The sequence below is a fragment of the Adiantum capillus-veneris genome, chromosome 10 (assembly GCF_014529385.1).
Source record: "Adiantum capillus-veneris isolate H3 chromosome 10, ASM1452938v2, whole genome shotgun sequence".
NCBI lineage: Eukaryota > Viridiplantae > Streptophyta > Polypodiopsida > Polypodiales > Pteridaceae > Adiantum > Adiantum capillus-veneris.
In genome coordinates, this window is record NC_140940.1 from 149,187,356 (window position 1) to 149,206,776 (window position 19,421).

At 44.0% G+C, this 19,421-nt stretch overlaps 1 protein-coding gene across 1 annotated transcript in view; it reads left to right on the top strand.

Annotated features, from left to right (window-relative positions):
* The window catches only part of PANK2 (pantothenate kinase 2), a 132,189-nt gene that overhangs the window by 41,066 nt on the left and 71,702 nt on the right, over nucleotides 1–19,421 (top strand). The window lies entirely within an intron of this gene.

Consider the following 19,421-nt stretch of genomic DNA (forward strand, 5'->3'; position numbering starts at 1 on the left):
TTCAAACACTTGAAAGAGAAGCTGACTTCAGATCCGGTAATCATTTTGCCAGATCTTTCGAAACCTTTTGTGGTTCAGTGTGATGCGTGTGGCCGTAGTCTTGGTGCAGTTCTAATGCAGAATGGCCGAGTAGTCGCATATGACAACAAAATTCTTTTGAAGACTGAAAGGAACTTGCAAGTCTATGAGAAAGAATTGCTGGCAGTAATTCATGCTCTCACTAGTTGGAAACACTATCTGCTAGGGGCTGATTTTGTTGTCCAAACGGATCATCAAACCTTGCGTTGTTTTCTCACACAGACGAAGTTGTCTGAGAAGCACATGCGATGGAAACATCTTGTCAATGTTCCATTTTCAGATTGTGCATGTGCAAGGGAAAAAGAACGTGGTGGCTGATGCGTTGTTACGAAAGCCCCAAATTTCAGCAGTGTCAATTCCGTACCATTGTGAACTAGACGAAATGAAGACACAATATGCTGAAGATTCAGATTTTGCAAGGATCTATGAGCAACTTGTTGATGGGCAACACCATGAGCACTATATGCTTAAGAATGATTTTCTCATGATGCATGGAAAGTTATGCGTTACTAAACAGTTATGGCCAAAGATTTTGATGGAAAGTCATTCTCCACCTTATGTTGGGCATCGTGGAATTGATGGGACAATGAAAGGGGTTGAGGCATTCTTCTATTGGCCAGCTTTGCATCAAGATGCTGACACATTTGTAAGATCATGCTTAGTATGCCAAAAAATCAAATTTGATAGACAAAAACAACCGGGATTGTTGTAGCCATTGCCGATCCCAGATAGGCCATGGGAAAGCATAGCAATGGACTTTATCTTTGATCTTCCAAGTACGCAAACAGGCAATGATGGGATTTGGACTATCATTTGTAGGTTCAGTAAGCAGGCCCATTTCATTCTTGTGAGGAAGAAGATAAAGCCAGAACACATGGTCAAGATATTCATGAGCAATATCTTTAAATATCACGGGATGCCTCAGTCAATTGTCAGTGACACGGATCCACGTATGACGAGTCTTTTCTGGAAGGCATTGTTTGAGAGCATGGGCACTACGCTAAAGTTCTCTTCTTCGTTTCATCTGCAAACTGATGGACAGTAAGAAGAGGCAAATTCTACTGTCCTGGACCTGCTTAAATGTTATGTGTCAGAGCACAAGGTAACTTGGGAACACCATCTTCCATTGGTTGAATATGCTTATAATAACACTGTGCATACGTCAACAGGTAAGGCACCATTTGAGATAGTGGAAGGAGGGAAGAAAGTCCCGTCCATTTTGCAGACTAAGGACAAGATATTTGAGGCAGACAAGTATGTGCAAGATATGGATGAAACATACAGGAAGATAAAGATTGCTCTTGAGAAGACTCAAGCTAAGCAAAAGAAAGCTGCTGATTGTCACCGTCGTGAACTTGTATTTTCACTTGGTGATTGGGTGCTTTTGCGCTTTGAAAAGGCCAGGTAAAGGAAAAGGAAAGGCAAGGAACGCTTGTTTCCTAAGCTCAGTATGCGATATTATGGTCCTTTTCAGATTTCAGAAAAGATCAGCGATGTAGCTTACAGGTTAAAGCTACCAGAAGGCTGGAAAATACGTAATCCTTTTCATGTCAACCTTCTGAGGCCCTTTGTTGGTAATGTGCCAGAGAATATGCTTGATAAGGAATAGCCCGAAGTGGAAGAATTGGATGAGATCCTTGTTCCTAAACAGATATTGGCACATAAGGAAAGAAAGGTTAGAGGAAAAGTTGCAAGACGCTATTTGGTGAAGTTCAAGAACTATCCATCGTTGGATGCCAAATGGATGGAAGAGTCTGAATTGCTTGATTCACCTCAGCTATTGCAATTGTATCTTGAAGCCTTTCAGATGGAACCCACAGTGACTTGATGTAGCCTTTTTGGAGCAAGGCAAGAGCATGGTTCATGATGCTCAAGAGAGTAGTTAAGCAATTGTATCTACTCTTTCCATACAGAATTTAGCTAGAGAAGTTTGTGCTTCAGAGTACACTAGAAGGCTTCTATGCTTCATACATGTGTCGTAGCCAAGTTGGTGGGATTGTTTAATCGTCCAACGCTACATTTCCGAAAGCATGTATATCTTGGATTCCCATCATAGAATATATGTGATATCAAGAGATACCGCATGTATTATTGGCATGCAAGCGAGGTCGCTTGCAGTATTTCAAGGGTGGGGTGTGTCACCAGGAGGTGTATTTTTCCTGTTGCCTTCAATAAATAAGTACTAGATATTTTTATTTATTTTTATTTTTACTTGTTTCCCCGGGACCCTTGAAAAGGTGCAAGTGGACATTGCATGACCAGTGTGAAACGGCTGCGGCCGAATAGGTTTCTCACATCGGGAGTCTGGGTCGGTCAGTCTGGGATTGGTCGGGTCAGTTAGCACTGAATTCTGATGAGTATGGAAGCCTGTGCCCGCCAAACGAAATCTGGGCCACTCGGAAAGTCACAACTTTACAAGTGAGTGGGAACTAGGGGATTAACTCAAAGGGGCAAACTGGACACTTGGCAGGAGGAGGTCAATCTGCAGGACACCTCAGCAAGAGGAGGCGCCCAATTTGAGAGGGGGGACTGATTTTTCACTAATAAGTGACCTACAGTGTGTGTGTGAGTAGTGGGTGCAGGTGTACAGCTTTAATGGAAACCTTGCCTTCTCCTCTGTCTCATGTAGCACGCTGACTTGCTCTCGTGCATCTCTCTCTCCCCTTGGGCACGTATGGTAATGCCCCACTAGTTGGGCTACTCAGATGAACATGTACAGTTCTGAGGGTTTATGCGCGTTTGCCAAGGCAAGAGCCTGCTGAACAGGAACCGGATTAGCTAATTGCTAATCCCCCACAGGTACGCACAGTTCCATCGCGAAAGATTGCGAGTTCGGAGAGTTTTCTCGCGTGAAAACTCGTCCAATTCACAGGGGAACTGTCCCATTGCGTGCGGGAGCCCTTGGGACACGTGTAGGCGTGTTCGCTCCGCTAAAAACGATCTGAAACAGCGAATTACAGCCTGCTGCGTTTTTCTGCAGGTTTAGGGTTTTGCACCTCAACTGCAAGGGAACCCCGGGGGAGCCTCGTGAGAGCCTTGGGATGCGTGGGATGCGTGTATAAGCTTTTGGGCACCCGGCAGTGAAAAACAGAGAATTACAGCCCGCTGAATTTCTGTGACAGCTCACCCGAAAGCTTCCAGATAGCGAGGGAATCCGTCCTAGACAGGTGCTTTTGACCTACAGGGGTTTTTGCGCCGTTATGTTGTCGAAATCCGGTCGAAAACCTGCGTTTTCAGCCCTCGCCAGGTTTGGACAGCTTTGTGAAAGCTTGTGCTAAGTGGTCGGATCGTCTACCTTAATTTGAAAGAAATACTGAAAGGGGCGCCAATCTTTGGGGCTTACAGGGTGTCGGTCTCGTGTGCGCAGTGACATTCTAGTCGCTGGACGCAACTGTGTTCTCTTCCCTTCTCAGTGCTCTGTGTAAAGTTAACATGTAATTGAAATAGTACCGTCCTGTACGTTGTACATGCCGGTTATATCGCTTGCAAGGAATTGCTTCATGATGGAAACTCGTAGAGTTTTCCATGTCTTATGGGCTTCGCCGTTGCCACGAAGGCTGGCCCACCATTGATGAGCCTATTTCTAGAAACGCATGGCTACATGGCGTAGCTTGGAGGACTCCATAAAGCCCTCGTTTCCAAAGGCCGCATCAAATTGCTGGATAAAGGCCAACACTTTGTCGGTAGCACCAAAGGTGCCATCATAGGTTAGAAAAGAGATACTCTTTCCTCCCTCCTTGAACTTCTTGAGCTTTTGTGACCTTTTCCATGCAGGGTATGATTTACGATATCCTCCGCTCTTGTATTCTCTAGGAGAATAGCCATAGCTTTCCTCAGAAGAGGAGGTAGGTGAAGAAGAAGGAGAAGAGGGTAACCTCTTTCTTGCCCTTTGTTTCCTCTCTTCCCTTTCGAAATGACGAGGAGAAGGACTGTGTATTGATCTTTTCCTCTTGGGAGGAGTTGGCGATTGTTTGGACGGCCGTCTTCGTGGAGCCACATCTTCAGAGGAACTTAAAGTTTCTTTGTGTTCTTGCTCTTTGGATTCGTCCTCTCGTATGGGAGAGAGTCTTCTTTTGGGGTCTCTTCAAGAGGCCTCCTAAGCTCTCTCCTCTTGGAGAGGGAGGAAAATCCCATAAGCGCGAAGTTGTTGAGTAACTTTGGCTTGCAAAGCAGGGTTGCCCATAGCTTGCTGCAACCTAGTAACGAGATAATTGACAAACATCGGGGCATCATCATTGGCAGCTTCATGTGCAAAATCCATAGTAACAAGGAATGGTCATTTTGAGGTCTCCGTTCCCCGTTCCCATTCCAAGTTCCCGTTCCGAATCCCCGTTCCGTGTTTCGAACGTGAGTATCTGTAACAGGGAATGGCATCATGCCTATTGCCGTTCCCGTTCCCCGTTCCGATTTCCCGTTCGGGATAACTATGGCAAAATCAAAGCTATCAATGTTCATTCTACTCTCTCGGTTATTGTCAGCCATGTTAACAAAATTTGTGTACTTAGTGTATGCTTTGGCAATTCAAAACCTTAGTTGCCACTTTTCTTAGCCTTTGAAAATCGGCACTTAAGTATCTACACCCACGGCTCGAAGTGGTTAATCATAGAGAGTATTGGAATTGCCGAGGGCTAGCTCCTTTCGGACTCCTTATGGCTCAATAATAGTAAAGCCGTAGGCAAGTCTAAAAAGACTCCATTATTAAGTCCAAAGCTCCCGAGGTGTGCACCATATCCCACATAGTGGACTCAACAAAACCGATAATAGATCCTAGTCCCACTTATTCTAATATAATTAACAAAATCAACTATTTATAGGCTACTTAAGGACCTCTCTTCTTAAGCAAGAAAAGAGAAACCAAATGCTCTGATACCAATGTAATGGAATTGGCATATTAACTTGAGAGTAGCGAGAGAGAGTACTTTTGTGAAATTACTTTGTGAGCATAGTGGGTGAATATAATTGATGGTAGCAACATAAACATAGCATTTAGTTAACTTGGCATGAAGAATACTTTTGCGAGAGAGAGAATTTAGAGAACATGACAACAATTGAGAACTGGATTTATGTGGAGCTGGTCCCTCCTCCAATAGGCATTTGTATTATAGTTTCTCCCATCAAGAGAGACTTGTTACAATACAATCTTTGTGCTCCTTGTGACCTAGGTGATGCAATGACGATGGAAAGCTTCATGCATCACGACCATAACATAAACTTTGTGGAAAGCATTAACTATCACAAGCCTCAGTCCCAAGACCTCGAACACCTTCGAAGGTGGAGAGAGCTAGCAGGGAATGAGGGTAGGGAAGAGGAAGAAGAAACATTCATAGGAGAAAGAATTAGTTCCTCACTTATCATCACTCTTCTTGCTAACATACATAATAGCATAGTAATGAAGGTGGAGAAGATGGCAAGCTTAAGCATTGAAGCATGGCTCTTGGTTGGATTTGCATTTCATAGCCAAGAGTGTTGGTGTAGGCTCTCAACCTCTCTACTTCCTTGGAGAAGGAGAAGGAGCTCTTGCACTTTGCACTTCACACAATGAGTGTGTGTGTGTGTGTGGGGGGGGAGAGTATACCCCTCAAGCAGGCCCCCTATTTGCTTCGGTCGAACCCCCCTTGTAGCTCATGCTTGAAGCTCATTGGACCCCTCCAAGCCTAGCCAATCACAAGCAAGAGTTATACCAAGCAACAAGGGTAGCCTTGGGACAAGTGTCCCCATTTCCCCTTTGAGAGAGAGAGGGCTTGATAATTGCTAAATCAATTGATTAAATCCACTAAATTATCACTGGATCCCTTGGGTGGCCAACCAATAGGCTTTAGGCACACCATGAGGGTAACCTAGCTAGGGGCTTGATATATGTCCTAGTTGCCTCTTGGGCAAGGGGTGAGAGAGAGAGGTCAAGAAACCACCCCCCCTTCTTGCATGGCTCGTGCCCTCCTTGTAGGGATTTGCTTTGACTTTTGTGCCATCTCAAGGCCCTCAACCTTGGGCCTAGTTCTCACCTCAAGCTTGGTCCTTAAGCTCCTCAAGCTTGGGCTGGGTTCCAGCATCTCAAGCATCTCAATCATCAAGCACTCTAAGCATCTCAAGCGTCTCAGTCATCAGGCATGACAAGCACCTTAAGCTTGGGCCATGTTCCCACCTCAAGCACAACCCTAGCTTACCGAAGGTCAAAGGACTTTTAACACTAACTATTGGAGGTCTTCAATGAAGCTAACCCTAAGGTCTTTATGCTCCATTGGTTAGCCTTGCTCTTTGATAGACCATCTCTCATTTGGGCCCCTTTACCATTGGCCCCGTGTTGAGATAGATCCTAACCCTTGTTCCCGTTTATTCTCCCACATTAACTGATCAATTTAATATGAGAAAATCATTTGGGTTGGTTAGATATTATATTTTATGACATCGTGCAATATGTCTTTCTTATGAGAAGGGAACACGCACAAATAGACGATGACGAAAATACAAAATAACCATGAATGAGATACTTGGAATCTCGCTGCTGATTTTTCATACTAGCAAAAGATACTTCATGAATGGGTCGTGGGGACCTCGACTTGAGAGCCAAGATTTGTCCTTCGCAAGTGTAAAGCATCTACAACTGGATTAGCTTTACTAGGAATATAATCAACCAAACCACCAAGTTGCTTACAAATCTAGGACCATCTATCTCGCTAAGCCTCTTGCTATAGTATCATCTCCATCAATGACTTCATCAAAGACTTTCATAGAGTTTAATGCTATCCGTGGCAAGCATGGGGATGGAGGAGCCGAGAATGGCCCTCTTGGTGTAGGGACTTCTTCTTCAGGCAAAGTATCCATTCGGTGATGGGTGATGACCATGCATGATGCATTGAGTACTGGGGTAATTGGGATTCTTGGGTACTTGGGGTACTTGGAGTACTGGATCCTTTCATCCTTGGTAGTGTTTACAATAAGGCTTTATCTCTTACTTAAGGTCATACTTAAGGTCAACTCCTTCCTGCGGGTGCACCCCTTGGTGGCCTTGCATGCACACCAAGGTTGCTTTTTCTCTCTCCCATCGATTAGCTTGCCACGGCCCGCAATGTGCAAGGTCCGCTCTCGATGAGTGGAATAGAGGAACAAGGGGAGATTGGACCAACCCTTCTTTTCTGGGCTACTTGCCACTCTTCAAAAGCTTAGATTAGAGAGATCGACATGCTTAAGTTGGTTTGGGTTACATGCAATCTCAAACAAGCAAAAAGTTTTGTGTGGTTCTTTAGGTTCTTTTCGTGAGTGATGATATCGAACATTGCCAAAGAGCTTTGATACCATTGTTAAGTGCAACGGAAGTGATTGATGGTGATAGCGTACGATGAGTGCTCAGTACGTACACAAGGTTCCTTTTACCTAATGAGAGAGATGTACTTAATGAGAGAGGCAATAGACTAGAGAGAGAAGAGAGAATGCTACTGAGTGAAGGTTTTGTGAGTGATAGAGAGAGAAAGAAGACTAACATCAGATGGGGTCCCGAACCCCCCTCCAAGGGCCCCCTCTCTAGCAATAGAGAGGTATTTGCATTGGATTGCACAAATGCTGATACAATGGATCTAGATGTTGAGATGTTGATGGGATCTTGCATAGATGGTTGGATTTGCGAGGCTAAGGACTGAAGACTGAAAACGCTAGGGGTTCTGACTTGGATCTGCAACTACAATGAGGTAATGGGCTGATCTTTTAATGCCGATGTCCAAGGTGCTGATGAGGATGGACTGAAATCTGAAAACACTGGCTGATCTGCTGTGAGGCTAGGGCTGAAATCTGCTGTCGCTAAAGATATCTGCTATTACTAGTTGCTTGGTGCAAAGACGCTGGTGAAGGTATGGCTGGAAACGCTAATGATTTGTTGGTCAAGGCCGAAGGGTGATGCAAAAATGCCAAGGGTAATGGTGCTGGCTGCCCATCGGGTACTTGGTACTTGGTACTGGGGTCACTTATATAGTGCAAAGTTGGTGGGTCAAGCAGCGTGCTAGATAAAGCCCCACGAATCTGCTAAAATGTCACTGATTAATAAGTTAATAAACTCTTAATAAGAGGTGCTTTACATGCTAAACTACCTAGGCCAGGTACTAGTGCCACAATACGGAACACTGTACTGGGTGAATGCATAAGGGATGACCTATGGGGTCACTTATATAGTGCAAAGTTGGTGGGTCAAGCAGCGTGCTAGATAAAGCCCCATGAATCTGCTAAAATGTCACTGATTAATAAGTTAATAAACTCTTAATAAGAGGTGCTTTACATGCTAAACTACCTAGGCCAGGTACTAGTGCCACAATATGGAACACTCCCCTAGTGCCTACACCTAGCAGATACTAGTGGTGCTAGTGTGCAATCAGAGGGCATGCATGCAACTAGTAACTAATCTAAAGTGCTTGGGCATGCACGTCTTGCGTACAGGCTCACAAGGGTGCCGAAACACTTCCTAGGCTGTCGTAAACCCTAGAAGTAGGAGTTAGCTTGTCCACATGCACACAGGTTAGATGTGCATGTGACACCTTGTTCCACTGCCACGGCCAAGGATCAAGAGGCTTAAGCGGGATTATAGTTTCTAGTCTTTGTAGTGTTGATGTATAATTTTGAGGTTTGAGGTTCATCTTTACTTTGTGACATGGATTACATGCTACTCGGAATGCCAATGGATTACATCACACTAGTATCAGCGGCCCGAGACAACTTGCTTAGACGGGAGTGACGCTCTCATGTAATAGAGATGTGGGTATACTTGTGTAGTGCATGGACAACTACCGTTGATGTGGAAAGCTGTTATTTGGGGGTATCTCATACATTTTGGGAGACTGCGGTTGGTCAACATCATTCTAGTGGTGGTGTATGCATCTTTGTGGGATTAGGCTAGTGACATTGTCAATGGCACATTGGTATGAAGTAGAGCTATGTGGGTCTCTTTATAGATTGATGATTCTTGGGTAGGAGTTCTGTGTGTTTATGCTTCCAGTTTAGCTCATGATAGGGACAACTCTTTGCAACAGATTTTGGATGTATTGCCTACTGTGGATCAGTGTGACATGAAACGTTTCGGGGTTTCGTGCGTTTTGGGGTTTCGAGGTTTCTGAAACGTTTTGTTTCAGAGCTCAGAGAAAGCGAAACACAGGTTTCGTTTTACATGTATGTACCTATAATTATACATTGAATATACATACAATTCACATGTCAAGATTTGTGAAATACCAAAATCTAGATGTGAGACTTGAGTCACGAGTGAACAAGGTAAGAGTTGAAATTGAAATACCTAGCCAAGCCAAAACCATGATAAACTACAACGGCAAAACAAATAACAATGTCTAAACTCATGTACTCATTACAAGAATCATGACTAAAATCACAACAGCAGTTCCTAATACATGATTTGAATTATGAGTCCTCACCAAAAGATCAATAATACATGAGCTTAGTTTTGGCTTTACTACATAAATTGTCCAAATAACACTAAGGAACTAGCTAGAGTCCTCCTCATCAGACTTTGCAATGGGTTTAAAAATCCTAAAACACCCGTCTTTGGTCAGCAAATCAAAAGGGGAGAATAAAAAAAACATCGTCTCGTTTCGCCGTTTTGCCGAAACGTTTCGATCGTTTCGCCGTTTCAGAGTTTCGGAGGGCCGAAACACGCTTTTATGTCACAGTGCTGTGGATTCGTGGATTGTTGGTGGAGATTTCAGCAATGTAGAGACTACTAAGGATTGGTAGGTTGTAGTGCCTGCTACTTTGTCTTCTATTGCCCCCTGTGAGAGAGATGTATGGAACATAAATCTGTTTGCAGTTTTTGGTACTGATGCTTGGCACGTTTCATCCTTGCATCCACTTCTGCTGTCCGCAGCTTTCATGGGTTTCAAGAGATAGTCTGGGATTTTTCTTAAGAGATTAGATAGATTTTACATCGACTCTTGCGTAGCATCTCATCATGGGATAATTACGATTTGGCCTGCAAGCAATTTCGTTGCATTTGAGATTCCAAGTTTCCTCTAATGCCTAGGCAGGGATCACGCATTCTTGATTTGGTGTTATAGGATGCTCTTTTATCTTAGACAGTGCGGGATATTTGGTCACTCACTAGCTCTATGGTTCAAGTGTCACAAATTGATGACGTGACAGCCTCTGTGCTGACGTGATTAAACTGTATGGACAGGCAGAGTGACGTGGCAAAGTGCCACGTGGCAGACAGTACGGATTTCTGCTTTCTTCGCTGACATGCTGACGTGGCAGCTGTATGGATTTTTGCTTTTTGCACTGACATGCTGATGTGGCATATGTACGGATTTTCGCAATTTGTGTTGCTGCTTTTACTGACAGATTTTTGACCAGTTGCTTTTGGGACCCTATTGTTTTTGAGTTTAATGCTTTTGGGGCTTTGCTTTTAGCACCCCTTGTAATCTTTATAAGTGACCCAAGGGGGCTCACTTCTCAGAGCATCCGGACGCAGGGTTTAAGATCGAGCACCCGCAGGAAGTTGTACTTTGCTCACAAATTAATATAAAAGAAATACCGAAAGGGGCGCCGGTCTTTGGGGCCAATCTCTCTTGGCACGGAACTACGTCGGGCCGTGTCGACTCTCTCTCTCTTAAATTGTGAATTGTTTTTAAGGAATCTCTACTGTGTCGCGACAGAATCTAGACTTGGGGTGCCAAAGTTTGTTACAGTGGTATCAGAGTATAGCCAATTTCTCTTCTACCGGGAAATATGGTCCCTTTTCTCGGACACCTATGAATTTTGAACAGAATCAATCGACTTCTTCTGCAACCGCTGAGGCGGGAGGAGGCAATACGGCAAATTTAAGCGACTTAGCAGAAGATGAGTATGGGCCACCTCAGCCTACACAATATGAACTTTTGTAGGTGCAACGTCAACAACAGATTGACGAGTGCACAAAGCAGATGCTTCAATTTGTTAAAGATCCCCAGTTTGCAGAATTTTTTGACCCAACAGTCCATGGCTGAAGTGCATACTCAGTGGCAGAAAACCACCGAACCACCAATCAAACCGGCAATCAAGAAACCTCGTACTCCGAGGATGTTTACTAAAGAAGAACTTCAAGAGGTGGGCTAGACCCAGATCAGGTAGCTTTTGGGCACGAAGAAGCAATTGAAGAAGCGCAAGAAGGGGACTGATTACCCCGGTTACTTGGGCAATCAATCTTCTTTTGCATTTGCAAGAAAGCAGAAGAAGCGTGTGTGTTTTGAAGGACTACTGAGTTCCTCTTCCTCTTCTTCTGACAGTTCTTCTAGCTCTTCCTCTTCTGACTCGAGTGAGGAGGACAGAAAGGACAAGAAGAGAAGCAAAAAGCAAAGCTTTGGAAAGAACAAGAAAAAGGCAAAGAAGATCAGATTCTGACCAGTTTCTGATAGTTCTACGGAGGCGTCATCCTTTGACAGTTCGGACTCCGACGATCACATGTTTTATGGGAAGAAGAAACACTTTTACACAGCCAACCAATAGGATTTCCTCGAAGAATAGAGCAAGAAGACCAAGGAATTTAAAGAGGGTGGACAATCAATAAAATTTGAATCCTTTTCTGGATTCCGAGATGCTCCAAGGGCTTTGGCCTTCATTCAGTAGTTTGACATAGCCTTCTCTGGAGGGCATTACTCAGAGCACTCCAAGATGAGGAGGACTGCATTGTTTTTAAAGGGAAATTCTTGTACATGGTGGTCCACTCTTCTTCTGAGGAAAGAAGCCCCAGTCAAGTGGTTGAAGTTCAAACGGCTCTTTATTTCTTCTTGGTTGACTCAGGAGTATGAACGAGATGTAAGAACCGTTTGGAACCATCTTCGGATGACCAAGGGTGATTCTTTGGACGCATATTGCGAGAGGTTTTGGGATTCTTTTCTACCGACCTCTTCGTTTAAGAAGGTCACCTTTAAAGGATAGATTGAGCGGTTTTGCTATGGACTCCCTACAGAGATCCGAGATTACTGCCTTGAACAAAAGTCTAAGTCTATACAACAACTAATGGACATGCGAAACAGGGATTTCCAATACATTCAGGGAGTTTGACTTACCCCACTAATGAAATTTTGACTCAAAGGACCAGACAGATCTCGAACAATGACAATAGAAAGAAAAAGAATCCCCAGGAAAGAAAGATATACTTGACATTGATTGACTCTTAGAGAGAGGGATAACTATCTCAAAGAGGGAAGTGTTTTGGCTACGGGTAACAAGGGCACATCTCCGCAAAGTGCCCCAAAAAGGCACAACGAGGACAAACTGAATTCAGGCCAGAGAGTTCTAGTGCAGCGGAGGAACGTGGCAGAAAAGGCAAGATGAAGGCAGGACTGATACCTGATTGCATGGGAACCGACCCAAGCTAGATGGATAAAAGTACAAAATTTTGCCGCGCATGGGGCAAAGTGAAAGATCAGGAAGCCCTTATCTTTTTTGATAAAGGAGCCAAGGCCAACTTCATTTCACCTGAATTGGCGGCGCGGCAGGATGGGGCCACCGATGAAGGCTGTTCTAGCGGCGCTCGGATGGGATGTAGCCATTACGCCTGTCATCGGCAAACTTCGTTTGCATTGTCAGGGGTATTTAGGGCACGAGGACTTTTACATCATGCCTTTGGAAGGGTGTGACGTCCTCCTAGGAATCCCTTGGTACCATAAGAACAACGCCGTGGTCGACTATCGGGCCAAGAAAGCGACTTTGACAAATGAGAAGGGCAGAAAAATTGTACTAGATGTAAAATTGAAGGGTGAGTTCGTCCCTATTGTATCGGCTTCAGCCATTTCAAAATTAATGAAATCTAGTCTTTTTGTTTACTCGATCTATTTGAAAAAATTAAATGATGAACAACGAACGAATATGATGAATTAGAGAAAGAACGACAATAATTTGTGCACACATGTTGAATATTCCTCATAAGGCGTGCTAGGCGAGTTACCCCGATCTCGTCCTGAGGACCATACTATTGATCTGATTCTCGGGACCACACCAGTGAACCGGCCGTGTTAGCCGAGCCCCGAATGAAGAAATCATGAACCAAGTGAAAGACCTTCTTGAAAAGGGTCTCATCCACTAGCCAAATACTTCACCCTACTGTTCTCCGGTTTTACTGGTACTAAAGAAAGATGGATCTTGGAGGATGTGCATTGACTATAGAGCTCTCAATAAAATCACTATCAAGAACAAATTTCCGATTCCAAGGATCGATGATATTCTTGACCGACTTCAGGGATCCTCTTGTTTCAGCAGGATTGATTTGAAAAGCGGATATCATCATATCAGAATCGCTCCGGGAGATGTCTACAAGACAGCCTTTCGGACAAGCTTTGGTTTATACGAATTTTTGGTGATGCCTTTTGGACTTACCAATGCTTCAACGACTCTCAACCGAATGATGGATATAATTTTCCGAGAGCATCGATCTTTTGTGGGCACTTTCTTTGATGATATTATAGTTTTCTCCAAGGATGAAGTAGAGCATCGACACCATCTGCTACAGGTCTTTCAGGCATTGCGTGATCACAGATTAGTTATCAATGCCGAGAAGAGAGAATTTTTCTTGCCGGAGATACACTTTCTGGGACACATCGTTTTAGCAGTAGCAGGAGTACAGACGGATCTAGCTAAGATTGAGACTATTCGCGATTGGCTAGACTTGAAGAATGTTCATGAAGCTAGAAGATTTTTGGGCTTGTGTTTTTACTACCGGCTGTTCATTCGGAAGTTTGCAGAGGTAGCTTCCTCCTTGCACGTATTGACTGAGAAAGGAGTCCCTTTCTCTTAGGGACCGATAGAGGTGACTGCCTTTCAGACACTTAAGGAAAAACTGACTATTCGACCAGTGTTGGCTTTGCCAGACTTGCAAAAGCCATTCAAAGTTTATTGTGATGCTTGTGGTCGTAGTGTGGGAGCGGTCTTGATGCAAGAAGGCCATGTGATTGCTTATGAGAGCATAATGTTTTCAAGGCCAGAATTGGTAGCACAGATTTATGAGAAAGAGCTATGGCAGTGAACCATGCTCTTACTCTGTGGCAACATTATCTACTCGGAGCGATTTCACGGTCTTTACTGATCATCAGAGCTACCTCTTGTCGCAGAAGCAGCTTTCGGAAAAGCAGATGGGGTGGGCTAACATCTTGTCACAGTCTCACTTCCAGATTTTCCATGTTCAGGGACATAAAAACTTAGTGCGAGATGCATTGTCTTGGAAGCCCCTTGTCTTGGCTATTTTTGCGATCCATCATAAAAGATTCGAGGATATGGTTGATCATTATGCCACCCATAGCAGCTATGGTATGGGACGGGACGTTTAATACGCGGTGTACAATATGCGTACTAGACGTATTTTTGAGAATCAAAAATAAAATACGTCAACTTTTTTAGATATTATACTTTAATAAGAACAAATGAAGCGTTTCATAGACCTCCTCAATGACTCTTCAATATTTAACCATAGCATACATAAACAAGCACCATGAAGCTCTAAAACACAATTGATCAGCTAGAAAAAAGACATACGTTTTGAGCAAAAAAACGTTAGAATAGAAAACGTTATGAGACGTATTGTACATTTCATACGGGACGTCGCATATTCTAAATAAAATACGCGTATTTTAGCTGCTATGACATTGCCACCGATCCGTATTTTTCTGTATGCTTACTCAGATACAGAATGGGGAGATAGTGCCAGGGTATCCCATATGGGATGACTACTTGATGAAGAAAACTATTTTGTGTGTTACACATCCGTTGAGGTAAAAGCTTTTGACTGGTCAGCGTGGCATTGACACCACCTTGAAAGGTGTGGAGCGTTATTTCTTTTGACCGAGACTCAAGAAGGATGTGGACGACTTTGTTCGCAGTTGTTTAGTATGCCAGAAGGTCAAGTTTGTTAGGCATAGGGCATAGGGATTACTACAGCCTTTACCCATTCGCACCCGCCTCTGGGAAAATATTGTAATGGATTTCATTTTTGATCTCCCGAAGACACAGAGTGGGCACGATGGCATTTGGATTGTCATTGACAGATTTAGCAAGCAAGCTCACTTCATTTCAGTGAAGAAAACAGTCAAGCTGGACCATTTAGCGAGACTGTGCATTGCACAGATTTTTCGATCACATGGCATGCCTGAGACAGTAGTCTCCGACAGAGATCCCTGATTCACGAGTTTGTTTTGTAGGGCTATTTGAGAGAACATTGGCACACGGTTGCAATTCTCTTTATCATTCCATCCACAGCTAGATGGGCAATCTGAGATTGCAAATTTAGTTGTTTTGGATTTATTGAAGTCTTACATCTCTGATTAGAAGACTCAATGGGATTTTTTTTTGCCTTTGGTAGAATTTGCCTACAACAACACGGTTCACTCTTCGACGCGAATGCGCCATTTGAGATAGTTGAAGGTGCTCAGAAGGTTCCACCCTTTCTCAGCACTAAAGATAAGATTTTTGACTCAGACTGTACTCGAGGGACTTGGACACTGCTTTTGCCAAGATCCGGGAGGCTTTAGAGAAATCTCAAGAAACGACATAAAAAGGCAGCAGATCGACATTGGCGAGACTTGAAATTAAAGGAAGACGATTGAATGCTCTTACATTTTGAAAAGGCACGCCTATGGAAACGAAAGGGAAAGGAGCCGCTTTTTCCAAATCTTAGCATGAGGTATTATGGCCCTTTCCAGATTAAAGAAAAGATAAATGATGTCTCCTTTCGACTCAAGCTGCCCGATACTTGGAAGATTCACAATGCATTCCATGTGAGTCTCTTGAAACCTTTTCAAGGTGAGGTGCCAGTTGATGGGGAGCCTGATGAGCAACCCGAAGTGGAAGAGAGCGAGGATATAGTCGTTCTTGAATAGATTTTGACACACAAGGAAAGAAAGATGAAAGGTAAAGTGATTCGGCGGTTCTTGGTCAAATTCAAGAACTATCTGACATTAGATGCAAAGTGGATGAGGAGGAGGACATAGCAGATACTCCTGAGATTTTGGAACTTTACCTTGAAGCATTCGGTTTAGCATCGTTTACTCCGATAGATCCCCGAACTTAGCAAGGTTGATCTAGTGCAGAGGGATTGCACAAGAGGGGAGTCACTCCTCTCCTTTGTCAACAGATTACCTCGATTGAATAAGGTCACTGATGTCCCCTTTGGGTTTTAGGGATACTGATGGGCTGACAGTATTCTACTGTATGACTTTATGAAACGGAATTCCCGAAATTAAATATGATTGATTTGTACTCTCTCATTTGACGTGTTTAAGCCAGGAACTGAAAGACGAAATGACTGCAGCATTTTGGTCTCATAACTATAGATATGATCGCAATAAGGATTAGTTAATCCGGCATCAGCGAGGTCCGGGATGGATCTAGATGCGGTTACTAAATATGTTGCTGGCAGTCATGGTCTGAGATTTAGAATGAATTTTTTTGTGATTGATTTGTCATGGATGTTCTGCGATGTCGTGTGGTGTGACTGTCATCTTTGTACAAGTGCTAGATGTGTCGTGTCTAGTGCGTTGGTACTTGGAGTCAGTGTCTACTGAGTTGGTTTATGGCCTTTGTTTTCGAGACGTAATCGAAGCCGATTACAATTCTTTCAAGAGGGGGGTATGTCACAAACTGATGACGTGGCAAGAAGTATACGGACGTGGCAGAGTGCCACGTAGTACGGATTTCCACTTTGTGCGTTGACATGCTGACGTGGTAGCTGTACGGATTTTCGCTTTTTGCGCTGACATGATGACGTGGCAGCTGTAAGGATTTTCGCAATTTGCGCTGTTGCTTTTATTGGCAGATTTTTGACCAGTTGCTTTTGGGACCCTATTGCTTTTGAGTTTAATGCTTTTGGGGCTCTGCTTTTAGCACCCCTTGTAATCTTTATAAGTGACCCAAGGGGGCTCACTTCTTAGAGCATCTAGATGCAGAGTTTGAGAGCGCGGGAAGTTGTACTTTGCTCTCAGATTAATATAAAAGAAATACCAAAACACACACATTTACAAAAGCAAATACCACATCAACAACAGTGTGGGGGGCCCTTGAGAGGGTTGGTTGGGACCCCATTGGGTGTCATTCTCTCTCTCTCTCTCTTCCCCCCCCCCCAACACACATACACACACATCTCTACCTCTCTTATTCTCTCTCTAAAAGTAACCATCATTCGTGCTAAGTAGCGCACATTCAAGCAAGGAAAGAAGTAAAGATTTGTGGAAGTGTAAACGCTTTCACCTCACCAAGCTGTCCAAACCTGTCCATGGCTGTAATTGCATATTTTTGACTCACTTTCGCCAGCATAACGGCGCAAAAATCCGTGTAGGTCATAAGTACACGTTAAGGACACTTTCCCTTGCGATTTGGAAGATTTCCATTGAGCTGAAAGTCAATTTCAGCACGCTGTAACTCCCTGTTTTGTCACTGTCAGTTCCCAAAGCCTTGTTTAAGCATCCCTCTGCTTTCTCGAGGCTCCCCTGGCGATGTCCTGCAGTTTAGGTGCGAAATCCTAAACCTGCAGAAAAACACAGCAGGCTGTAATTTTCTGTTTTGGATCGTTTTGGGTGGAGCGAACATGTTTACATGTGTCTCAGACGCTCCCGCACGCAATGGGACAATTCCCCTTTGAAACGGACGAGTTTCCATGGGAGAAAACTCTCCGTTTCGCGATTCTTCGTGATGGAACTGTGCGTACCTATGGGGGATTAGCAATTAGCTAATCTTGTACCTGTTCTGAAGGTTCTTGTCTTGGCAAATGTGCATAAAACTGTCAGAACTGTACATGGTCAATTGAGAAGACCAACTAGTGGGGCATTACCATATGTGCCAAAAGGGAGAGAGATGCGCGAGAGCAAATCATTGTGCTACATGAGGCAAGGGAGAAGGCAAGCTTTCCATTAAAGCTATGAAACCTGCCACCCACTACTCAACCACACACTGTAAAGCACAATGCACAAAAATCAGCCTCCACCCTCAAGTTTGGGTGCCCCCTCTTGGATGAGGCTTCTGGAAACTATGTGTTGGCCTGCATACAGCTCCCCGACTGCCATATGTCCATTTGACTCCCTTTGGTTTAATTTCCTAGTACCCACCAACTTATAGAGTGTAGCGAGAAGCCTAAATGACTTTGAACTGAGCCTAGACACCCTTCTACTGCTCGGATTTCAGTGCTGACTGGCCCGACCATCTCGTGGCGACATGCCCTTCCTGGGTGCGGGTGAAACTCTCGGTCGTCGGGTGTCTCACATTAGCCACAGAATGTCTGACCATTTGTGACTTCAAAAAGAGGGTTCCAAAAACTAAATAAAAATCAAGGGAAAGAAACCAGTAAGTAAGGTTAGTGGTTGCCACAGCCTCGTGACATGAAGAATGTAAGATGAGCCACCAGAGAGATGTAAAGTATCCTATGATGTGCCCCTGATCCAGACTGAAGAAACTTAAGTGCGACCCCATTGCGCGATAAAAACTTTGCATAGAAGAGCCACCTGTTGTGTCCCACTGAGACTGCACAATGTGTGTAGTATCTCTGACCAATGTGTCAAGCGTCGAGGAAGGAGCAACACTCAAAACATGTGTGCATTGAGCCTTTTTAGATAATTTGCAAAGTGATACGGTATATCGTGACAAAGAAAATCAGTGGGGGTGGGAGTCAAAATCCTGCACCATAGAAGGCAGCTTGTTCAGTGTGTCCCGTCTATATCCCAACTTCCAAGTTACTGAGCAAGAAAACCGGATCAATTGGTGTCCCCTCATACAAACAAGTGCTACCTCAGACAATGATGTAGCCAAGTGACAGCCCCCAAATCACAAAGCCATGCTATAAATGACCTCGACATAAAAGCATGCAAAGTTATTCACGATGAGGGCACTTTGAAGCTTATTCTAGTTGAAGTGGGGGGATGCATTTCTCTGCGGTATGTTATGGGCCTAGTCTTAGCTTTCACCTTATGTCAACGCATGAGGTTTGCATGCTTGTAAGGAAGTGATATTTGATGATCACATGGTGTTGATTTGGGACAAAGCCTTGAGCAGGGAGTTACAAGGTACAATGCAGCGTGGGCTCTAGAACTCCAAGCTTTCCCTTCATTGATAGACTCTCACAAGAGATCTGCAACACTACCCTATTGTCACATGAGTAGGATTTTTGGGACCAGATTATGCGTATTGACTCTTCTTCTGTTGCTTTACCTAGGGTTGGGCTGATTTTCCTGCAGCCAACCATCCATCCCTGCCATTTCGTGGGCTGCCACACTGGAACTTCACATGGCAGATTGCCACCTCATCTGATTACGTAAACAAATTCAGCAGTCTTCAAGTTGAGTGCTTGCTTGCATATAGTTTGTAAATTTGACAACTCTCTACTGTCATAATTTTACTGT